The sequence below is a fragment of the Nansenia antarctica genome (genome assembly GCF_963989245.1).
Source record: "Nansenia antarctica genome assembly, chromosome: 2".
Taxonomy (NCBI): Eukaryota; Metazoa; Chordata; class Actinopteri; order Argentiniformes; family Microstomatidae; genus Nansenia; species Nansenia antarctica.
In genome coordinates this window covers 76,484,296-76,496,396 of record NC_137675.1, presented here as the reverse complement: position 1 = coordinate 76,496,396, position 12,101 = coordinate 76,484,296, and positions in this window count along the sequence as shown.

Genomic DNA, 12,101 nt, shown 5'->3' with positions numbered 1-12,101 from the left:
TGCACGTGGGGATGAGGAGCTGGTCTTACATCTTGAGTATCTTTTCTTATACTTTTCCTTATTTCTTATTTCTTTCTCCAGTTGGGCCTTTAAACAGGCTAGCTCCTGTTGGAGCTGTCTCCTTCCCTTTCTTGTATCCTTTACACCTTGAAGGCGTTGCCTAAAATAGAGGAAACAAACTATAATCCTGACTGATATTAACCCTAACCCTGAAAGCTCACAAAAGTCTTAAAAACAACAGTATATATATATATATATATATACGTAAACATAAAACCAGAATGCATTTCTTATTCCTTTTATCTTAAATGTTGTTTTATCTCCCCCAAAAATACAAGTAAATACTAGTATTTTAAACTTGTGATTAATCTAGTTCATTTCAGAATATTATTGTGATTAACTTGATTAAAAAGTGTAATCGATTAACAGCACTACTATATACATGTCCACCCTGTTAGGTTGGTGTCCACCCTGTTAGTTGAATAAGGATAACAGGGTAGACACTAACAGGGTGGACATTTTGAGTTAAAGTTAGCCTTTAGCCTGCCTGTGTTAGCATAATGCCTAGAATGACCATGAATACTTGATGAGGAATCTAATTTGCACTAAATACTGTTTTTGAAATTATTCAATTTGATCAATCTCCTCAATATTTAGGCATAACAGGGTGGACACGTTATGGTCAACAACATTAAACTCACTGGATAAAAACATAAAAATCAGATGGTAAAAGAGGTAGAAAATCACACAGCTTACCACATTTGAAATCCCCTCCATTGATGTGATGTCACCTCATGAGAGTGATGTGATTGAGAAATATGGTTTTCTTTTAAAAGGGACATTAACACAGCATAACAGGGTGGACAGTGATCTCAGGGACAAGCAATATTGTAAGCAAAACCTTAATTTTTTGTACAAAATAATAAAAAAATGGATAAAAACTATATTTGATTTCAATAGATATTGATCAGGAAAATAAAATAATAATAACATATTTGGAAATATATATGTTTTAATAGTTATTTTTTGGATTGAAGTTGAATGAACAACACTGGGGACATCCCAAATCCCATGCAAAATCAAATTTACATCTTTAACCAAAGCTTTTAAAATGTAGAAAACAACAACTTAGAAGCCCATATCATTGTATTCATAATAAATAACAATTGACTATACATGAAAAACCTAATGGAATTAGTATTTGTCCAAATTTAGACAAAATACAACATGATTTAGTACTGGGGACGGAAAAGGCACCGTATAAAAAAAATGACCCTGGTGCGCGTAGTTCTTTTGGAAAACGTGTTTATTTTAGAATATTTATCATATAAATAAATATAAATAATACTCCATACTACGTACGGAAGAGTATTAGGGCCACCAACACGAGTTATTTTATTTTTTTCCGAAAGGTGGGGGGGTTATATTCTGAGTTTAAAGTCAGAATTTCTGAGATTAAAGTCAGAATTTAGTGTGGGTCAAATGAACACGGTAGACAGTAGACAGTCAGCACTCAGCAAAATGATGGCAGCAGGTAGGTTCATTACAGTCAGCAATTAAGCACATAATGAGTTAGTTTGCAGACTCACAACTGTAGACGTAGAGTAGCCTAACATTTAGCCAAGTCAACATAACTACATGCTGCCTTTGTGCAAGGTTCTAAATAGTGTATGTAGCTAGCTGGCTACAACGTTACAGCTAAATGAGCCAGTTGGATTAGCTATCAACATGGGTTCATTAGTGTTTGCGAGACTGGTGTTGTGTAGTACTCAGTGTTTACCACAATGAGGCCACGCAAGTGTGCTAACGAAGGTTAATAGCTAGTTAGTTATCCAATTGCAGCCAATTTTGTATCAGCAACCTAGCGAAATTGATGAGAGGATCCTGTTTTACTGCTCTTTACAGCATCACACATTGATGTGGCAAGTTTTCTTCGTGACCGTGGCGTCACTGAAGAATCCATCTCTCGCCTGGAGGAGGAAAAGGTATTTCTTCAGGATTTTAACCATAATCATGAAAGATGAAACGTTTAAACAAAAATATGCAATGTACAGTATGTGCAGAGGTAGTATTGTAAACATCAGTGGTATTGTAAGTTATTATTGTAAGTTATTATTGTAAATTATTATAAGTGGTATTGTAAACAGTAGTATGCAGTTAGGCTATATCTAGTTATAAGCTATACAGTTAGGTAGCTTGTGCAATGTGGTAGTTTATGTACCGTATCTAATGTGCAGGGTATAAGGAAGCTGTATTAAGTGACATGTGCAATATACAGTATGTGTAATATACAGTATGTGCAATATACAGTATGTGCAATATACAGTATGTGCAAGGTAGTATTGTAAACAATAGTAATGCAGAGGTGATCAGGGATGAGGCCTATACATAGAGTTCATGTAACAACAACCTGCGTTATCATGACATCACCAGTGCTAGAATGGGCAATGTATGTGTTACGGTCCTGACGGTCCCGGGAAATGCCGACATAAACCGTTTTCCCACATGTACCGTAACATACGCATACGTATGTCGCCCACGGCCTCCTGTCTTGTGTGTATGTATAGACATGGCACCTTATATTTGCTACTACTGGTCTGAAATTGCCACCGAACAGTCACCTAACCAAGCTAATCTGTAAAATAGATTATAGAAAAAAGAAGATACATCATGAAGCATTTATGATAAAGAATTGTTAGATTACCTTTAGGCTATGAAGAAATTCACTGAACTTATGTTGTGCTCACTCCACAGATAGACAGAGATGATGTTATATTGCTCATGGAGGATGGAGACCTGGCCAACTACATTCCCTCGTATGGTGACAGACTAGCACTGTTCAACTTCTGCAAGAACCAGCAGCCTATATCTAAAAGGAAATTGGGACTTTTTGAGAGGTTGCGTGAGAGGCTTAAATTGAGAAAGGGGGCAAACCAGGATGAAGGTGATCTCAATCCCCCCATTGGTCCCAACAGTGCATCTCCTACCAGAATCCAGAGATCAAGAGCAACTTCTACCAGAAGCCAGAGATCAAGAGCAACTCCTACCAGAAGCCAGAGATCAAGAGCAAGTACTCGAAAAATGATGAAATGAAGCAAATTCGAACAAAGCAAGGTGGGGGCACAAGGAGTGTAGTAATGGATGTAAACAGTGGGATGGATGATATCCTACAAAAAGGAAAGAGTCTGTTCTTCCCACAAGGCATGTCAACCAAAGGACCTGATATAGACTTTGACTTTGAAGTTTGTGATCACAAACTAAATCCAGTTGTTGAAGACGTCACCATTGGTTTTATCTACAATACCCTCTGCATGACTAGACTACGGTTTTATCTTTCCTCTCGTCCCAAGCAAGAGTTACACAGCAACTGTGAAGATGATCACGAGGAGGATGATGATACTGATGAGCATGAGGCTGACAGTGCTCAAGAGGATCACAACACTCTGGAAATGTACGATGATATGAGTTCTCTAGATGGCCCATCTGCCATTTCTGACGCTAATGCCATCACAGATGGACACTTCATAACTTATCAATACCACTCTGTAGCAGAATTACTTCAGAGGGGTTTTGTTGTTGAAGGTGTAGCACAGACCATTGAGGTTGATTTGTCTGACTCAGAGGTTACATTTGGTCCAAGGAAGGAGAAAACCCGTAGCAGTGACTTTAATGACACACTGCCGTATAACCCCACTCTAACCCTAACCCAGGAGCAGACACCTCCAGTCACACTGCCATTAAACCCCACTCCTGGGTCCCAGGAGCAGACACCTCCAATCACAGAAACAAAATGTATAACCATACACCATGGAAATTGCCTGAAAGACATGATCAAAGCTTTCACAGATCCAGACATTCTCACTAAACCACTCATGATAAGCAGGCTACTCCCAGATAATTCAGTGGAACTAGGCTGTGGATCAGGAGTTGAGAGAGATGTGTATAGTTGCTTTTGGGAAGAGTTTTATGACCGCTGTACTCTGGGAACGACAATAAAAGTCCCTTTTATCCGGCATGACTTCAGCGGAGACACTTGGAAGGCCATTGGCAGAATTCTCCTCAAAGGTTATCAAGACTGTCAGTACTTCCCTATCAAGCTTGCTTGCCCTTTCATGGAGGAGATGCTGTATGGCGTAGTGCAGACTGACCTGACAGAATCATTTCTGCAGTTTATGAGTGGCCACGAAGGTGAGATTAGGGTTACACAATCAATTGCTGCATCTTGAATTCGGTTCACAAATGCTCACTCATAGACTATTATGTTCACTATGAATGTTTGTGATTATTTCTTCTTTATTATTATTATTTTTGCATGGTTGTAATATGAAATCATGGATGACCCGAAATTGCTGAGAAAAAGGCATGATTATTATATTAGTGGGGTTACATGTGAAATTGTCAGACATTTATAGCTGTATACTATGAGGCGATTCTTTGATCTGACCACTTTTTGTGCTGTGTCTTTATAATGTTTTATAACCACAGGTGAGGTCATCCGACGAGCCCTTGGCGATTTCACCTCCATTGACTCAGAAGATCTTGGGGAAGTCCTTGACAACTACGACTGTAGAAGGAGAGTCACCGCAGAGAATCTCCCAGAGATCCTAATGGAGATTGCCCACAAGGAGCTTGTGCAAAAGCCCAAGTATGTGATAGACTGTTGGAAAGATGTTACTCAGAGCCAGTTTGTCTTGAATCGTGAGGAACTTTTGGAGATGTATGCAAACCTCAAACCAGCACCTAAAAAAGTACTGGCACTACTGCATCTCCCAGCAGATATGAGTACCAAACAACAGGAAGTAGGGCATCATCTGAAACGTTACATCAGAGAGATGGACGAGGAGAAACTAGGCAGGTTTCTTAGGTTCACCACAGGATCAAATCTGATCACATGTGACAGTATAGCCGTGATGTTTTCACAGATGTCTGAATTTACATGTGGTAGGGTTTTAGAATTAGCTGAATGCTATGAAAATTTCCCAGACTTCCGAGCTGAATTCAATGGAGTCCTTGACAGCAACATTTGGGTCATGGACATTGTATAGGACATTGTGGACCTTAGGTATTTTTCATTTAGCACTTTATCTCTGTGACAGTCTCAGCGAAAGGGTTGTACCTTGTTTTTTGTAGTATGCCTAATTCGTGGAAGTATAACAGCTGAAGCCATTGATCTTTGAGTAATGTTGTTTATTATAATTGTGTATTAGGTAGACTATTGAAGTGAAACCAATGGTAAGATAGAATGTTTGTATTGAAGCAGTTCTTTCTTTGATACTAGGTCACATTTAGTACATCCGGAAAGTATTCAGACCCCTTACTTTTTTTTCACATTTACTCAATTTAATTTCATGGAAATGGATTCAACAATGCACAACAATTGCCAACAATCCACACACAATACCCCAGAATGACAATGTGAAACCACTTTTTGGAATCTCAGTAAATGTATTAAAATTGAAATACAGAAATACTTCATGTACATAAGTATTCAGACCCCTTGCAATGACACTATTAAAAATAGCTAAAATGCCAAAATGTTGCAGTAAGGCACTTAGCCGTGTAAGGCACTTAGCCTTGAGTAAGGCACTTAGCCCTCAGTTACTCCAGGGGGAATGTCCCTGTAATTCGTAATTGTAAGTCGCTTTGGATTAAAAGCGTCTGCTAAATGGCAAAATTATTATTAAAATTATTAATTATTATTTGTACTGTATGTAGCAGGGTGTTACTGAATGTTCAACATATGGGATGTTATTTGTACTTTAAAAACAATATAACTGTAATGTAAATATTCAAAATGAAACCTGCATTTTACTAGGACATTTTGGAGACCTTGTTATCTTACAGTTTTTATTGCTGTAGTTGTTGCTACAATTAAACTTTATTACGTGTACATATTGTTCTACCCATTTACTTTTACATGTGTCTTATTTCAATTTCTGAGGACATTGGCCCTCCGTCCTGCCAGAGGATTGGATCCCTTATAATATGGCTGGTTTTACAGACAAAGTTGAATGCATAACTCTGAAGACTAGAACAGAGAGACGAACTAGAACAGTTACAGCGTTACCAGTGGATTAATAAAGGGTGGGTATAATTATCTAAATGTTTGGTTCATTGAATAAAGAAATAAATAGGCTACTTGAAAGTGGTACTGCACTCTCCTTAACCCTTATGTTGTGTTCGGGTCTGCCGTGGCCCGTTTCAAGTTACAATTATATAATAACTACCATCTAGTTTTTTTTTTATTGGAACAAGGTTCATGATATCCTCCACAACAGCTATATAAACACTACAAAACTGATTTTGACAATTTTAGCCAATTCTGCCAATATAATTTGATGTTCGGGTCTGGGAAGACCCAGCAGTGCATTGAAATATTGTGGGGCCATACAATAAAATGACAACAGGATTGGTTATGAATGCATAATAAGTTAGTTATGATGTAGTAATAACAATATTGGATGATAGTCATTGTTTTTGAGTGTTTTGGACTGAGTTAAATCATAGGTCAAAATTGACCCATGAACACACAGGACAGAAACAGCTTTCGAACACAACACAAGGGTTAAAAAAAAGTGGGGACAAGTGAACTCCATCTCTAAAGGTTTTGCAGTATCTCTGTTCTTAGCAATGTGTACAGTTCAGCAGCATCATATGCATCTTTTGGAGAGTCCCATCCATTGTCCTGCATCAGTAAAAGAGATAGCTCAAACACAGTTTCATCACAAGGCAATTGACCCTTGGGTGTACACTCCTCCTTACAGAGATCCACCTCTTCTTGGTCAATCGATTTCAGTCTGTCCTCTGCACCAAACATCTGTGGGACTGTATACAACAAGACTGGACGACCTCCTGGCACATTCCGGGCTGGCATTGGTTTGATCTTGTGTGAATTCCATGTCCTCACAACTTCATCAAGTTCTTGCTGCAGGATCATGAAGAAAATAATCTCATTACCAACATAAATCAATACATTCCACAATAGTAAACATCTGATCATAATTTGCATATAATTATGATAATCATAATATCTTATCTTCCTAGAGGGGTGGCTGACTAAAATGTATGATTATAATAAGAGAGGCCCATCATCCAACCCAACCCACCCCCCTTTTAATAAACCTGATGTTGCTCAATACCTACCTGCACATCAGTGCTGACTGTGTACACTTGTATGCTATCATACACACAGAATACATATTTGTCTGTTTATATGAATGTATGTAAAAGTGGAATCTATCCAGTTCCTAAAACGCCTTACTTTATGAAAACAGAGTGGCAGATGCAATCTAATATATGCTTTTCTTGATAAACTGTGTGTGTGTGTGCATGCATGCTTTATATTAGGGACAGACTTGGACTGTAATAGTGTTACTGTACCTGCACAAGGTTGAGGGAGCAGAACGGGATAAGACTTTTATCCAAGACATCTCCAGAGAAATGACCATTGTCTTGAAGGGTTTTGAAAAGATTCATCCAGAACTGTGCACTTTGTTTTCTAAGTATTCCCCACCAGGACTCAATTCGCTGATTTGCAGTGCTGCGACCATACACAACTTTTCTCTCTGGCAAAAACATCTTGGTGGTTTCTTCTCAAAAAGACCTGCATGTTCTCCACATGTCCGTTTTCTGTGCCCTTATCAGCTCGCAGCCTCTCTGGACATCCTCCAACACCTTCAATGCTTTGAATATAATATCCAGCTATGACTTTTGGATCGTTGTTTGTTGTGTACGCTTCCATCCATACCACATAACGACTATAGCCATCGATGCAACCATTGATCCCTATTCCGTACGGCTTCAGTTTGTGATTGATTGATTGAAAAACTTTATTAGAAGATTTGCAGAAGTAGGTACATGAAAGTACATATTACATACAAGGTCAACTAAAAGGATAAAAACCCAAGAAAGCCACTGGCTTATTTCAATTGGGGTCCTTGATTTTCAATTCATCGTTACATGTAAGACAGACAAAAAAAACTAGTACTATCTACAAGATAATACAGACAAATAACTATTACTATCTACAAGATAAACATACATCCATCATGGGAAGAACAATACAACAAAACATAAGGTATGTACAGCGGGTAGGACAGGTGGGGACATACACCACAGGTGGGGGCGGGGGACAAAACACAAAGTATGTACAGTGGGTAGTTCGGGTCTTTTAATCTGATTTTTGATTTAGAGGGTCCAGTTACGGATTGCAGCCTCCTGTAAAAAAAATTTGAGAGTGGTTTTGAAGGTGGGCAGTGTTTTGCACTCCTTTAAGATTATAGGAAGGGCGTTCCACATTTTTACTGCATAGTTTGCAAACGAGTTTAACCCCTTGTTTGTGGTGCAACGCGGTTGAACGTGGTTCGTGGAGCTTCCTCTGGTGTTGTATGTGTGGACGTTGTTCACTTTTTGGAAGTATGTTGACAGGTACTTGGGTGTCTTTGTGGTGTAGCGTATCTTGAAGACCAGGCCCAGTGCAAGCTGCTGCACTCTGTCAACTACTCGTAGCCAATCCAGGCTCAAAAAATGAGCAGCGGTTAGATGTGTCCTAGGGTTGAGGCCTAGCAGAAGCCTAACCAGTTTATTTTGGGCTGTCTGGAGTCTTGTTTTATGGGCCTTTGTGGTTCTATAGTACCATGATGTTACGGCATAGTCGAAGTGACATTGAATGAGAGCTCCTGATAGGGTCCTCAGTGTGTTTTTACTGACAAGTGAGGATATCCTGTACAAGAATCTAGTTCTATGGTTCACTTTTTTGATTACTTTAGCTGCCATTTTATCTCCGGAAAGATTTGCCTCTAAGATGGAGCCCAGGTATGTAATATCCTCTTTTCTTGTGATATTAATGTTACCCACTTTTATTTTAAAATTTTCAGCCTTTCTGAGTTTAGATGGGGATCCGTATAGGATGGTTTCAGTTTTACCTAGGTGTATTGATAGTTTATTGTCAGCTAGCCAGATGCAGATTCTACTCAGTTCAGTGCTTAGCGCTTTTTCCACCTGCAATATGTCCCTGTCAGAGACCAGCAGAGCCGAGTCATCCGCGAACAGGAACAAATTGCAATCACATGCTGATGACATGTCATTCACATATATTAGGAACAGTAAAGGTCCCAATATGCTTCCTTGTGGAACGCCGCAGGTCACTGGGAGGGGGGGGGACAGTGTTCCGTTCACACTAACCACCTGTTCCCTCCCCTCTAAGTAGGATTGCATCCAGCTCACCGATGTTCTATCGAACCCAATTGCTGTCAGTTTATCTAACAATATGTGGTGATCTACTGTGTCGAAGGCCTTCTGGAGGTCCAGCATGACCATGCCGCAGTACTTGCCCGAGTCCACCTCATGGTTGATGTGGTCGTTCAAATAGAGAAGGCATGTGTCAGTGGAATGGGATGTTCTGAATCCTGATTGAAATTCATACACCAGATTTTTTTCGGTAAGGTACCTATCAACCTGTTCATAAACAATTTTTTCCATAAGTTTCGAGATGGAATTAAGAATAGAAACAGGTCGGTAGTTGCCTGGGTCTAATTTGCTTCCTTTTTTATACAGTGGGGTTACCCTTGCTATTTTAAAGTCAAGGGGGACGTGTCCCTGTTTGATGGAGAGGTTTATTATGTGGGTGATGATTGGGGTAATGGAGGCAGCTGAGTCTTTTAGAAATCTGGCTGGAATATTGTCATGGCCCGTGGCCTTTTCTGAGTGTAGAGCGCCCAGCTTTTTAAACACCTCATCGTTTGACACCATGGAGAGTTTAAAATCATCTTTGCGTACACCCAGTTTATTGTAGAACGCACGGATGTGCTCTACACCATAACGCCCTGAGTGGGGTGGTAGATTGTTAACTAATTTAGTGGCTATGGTTGTAAAGAAAGTGTTTAAGCACTTAGCCACATCCAGCTTGTCTGTAAGGAGAGAATCTCCAGATTTTATGCTGATGTTTGTAGACCTGGTTTTGAGTTTTTGACTGCAACCTAGTTGGCTATTAAGTAGCTTCCAAAGGTCACGTGGTTTGTTTAAGTTTTCTTCGATTTTGTTATCGAGGTATTCTTTCTTAGCAGATTTGGTCATGGTAATTACCTGATTGCATAGTTTGTTGCATTGTTTTTTAATTTTCTCAAAGTGGGTTTTGTGATCTTCGTTTAAGTGTTTCACTAATTTTGATTTGCATTTTTGAACTTCAGAGCATTTTAGGTCTCTGACTTTCATAGCAGTCGTAAGAGTCCATATGCCAGAGTGCATTAGGACCTCGGGTAGAGTACTGCCGACGCTGCAGACGATGTGCCCGTCGCAGTTCCACACCTTGAGGGTCAATTAATTTGATAATCTGTCGTATGACATCTTGTTGGACCACGAATCCCATTCGAATGGCACGGAGATGCATCCAACGATAGCCTTGCATTTGGCCACTTCGCGATAGTTCCTCCTGCACAAAGGCTATTACCTCATTTAAATCTGAGTGATTTCTCCTTCTGTAAAGACCCAGTTCACGACAACGTCGCTTCAAAGTACGAATACTTGTTATGATACGGTGATTTTGTGCCAATAGACAAAGAATTTCCTTATTACTAAAGCCAATTCCAAAGTATAACTCGATAAGATAATTCATGTCATCCATTTTAACCAGTAGGAACATTCCATTCTGACTTTAATCTCAGAAATTCTGACTTTTTATCTCAGAAATTCTGACTTTAATCTCAGAAATTCTGACTTTAAACTCAGAATATAACCCCCCCCCCCTTTCGGGAAAAAAATAAATAACTCGTGTTGGTGGCCATAATACTCTTCCGTACATTACATTGACATTTATGATCAAATAATGGTTGTGGTAATGTATTATTACTTAGCGACCCCCACAGATGTATGATTTTACTGCTTTCATGGGAGCTAAGCTCCCATTGGCTCCCACATAACTCTGGTTACCTCCCACAGAGCCGTTACGTTCTTTTCAAAAGTGCTTGTCAAGGTAAGTGGTTATGAATATGATGAGAGGAACAGCCGGTTAATTTGAGAAACTTGGTAATGATAACACGCTGTTTGTTTTACTTGTTATGAGTTTAGCCAATATTCAAGTGTTATAAACGTGTAATTAACAAGTGAATTCCACGTTGTTAGCTAGCTCAGCTGTGTGTGACTTGATAGATATTATTTTAGGCTAGCTAACTGGCACGTTTGACAATCTAGATAAATTAGCCTTCCGCTAGTGAGTTTCAACTACTTCTACATACTACATACAGAAGATGGGACAGTTATTTGCAAAGCCAGCTCCTACCGCCCAGTCTACACCCAATCCTGTCCATCACCTTTTAGGTATTGTTGTGTTATTTAAAGATGCTTTTGTGTGATCTGTAAAAGGTCAGGTAATTATGAAGTCTCTCTTCATCTTCGGTGAATCTGGTGACGAGGAGGAGGAAGAGTTTACGGTGAGCGTGGCATGTTTAAGCCAATGCTTTCCTCTTCCTCCTCGTCACCAGATTCACCGAAGATGTCTGCAATCATTTTCCTACGCAAGAGAGACTTCATAATTACCTGACCTTTTACAGATCACACAAAAGCATCTTTAAATAACACAACAATACCTAAAAGAAATTCAAAGACAAATAAGCCAAGAGAGGAAAGGCAGTGAGACGCAGCTTACTCGCTGTCTGATCCCAGCTCCCTCAGCTTGGCGGCCATGCTCTTGTCCGGGGCCTCAGAGCCGCCGTGGTCAGAGTCAGAGTTCTCATCGTCTGACACGGCACGACTCCCAGACACTCCTCACAGTAGAGATTTGACAGGAAGGATGGGTGAGAGAGAGAGAGGAGGATAGAGACAGTAGAGATTTGACAGGAAGGATGGGTGAGAGAGAGAGAAGGGATGACATGCAGGATATGTCCGCGGCCGGAATCGAACCAGGAACCCTGCGGTTACGTGGTCGACGCTTAGTCCTCTACGCCACCTAAGCGCCCCTTCTTCTTCTTCATTTTTAACCATAAACTCTTTCTCTGTCACTCTCTCTCCCTCCCTCTCTCTCTCCCTCCCCCTCTCTCTCTCTCTCTCTCTCTCTCTCTCTCTCTCTCTCTCTCTCTCTGTCTCTCTCTCTCCCTACCTCCCTCCAT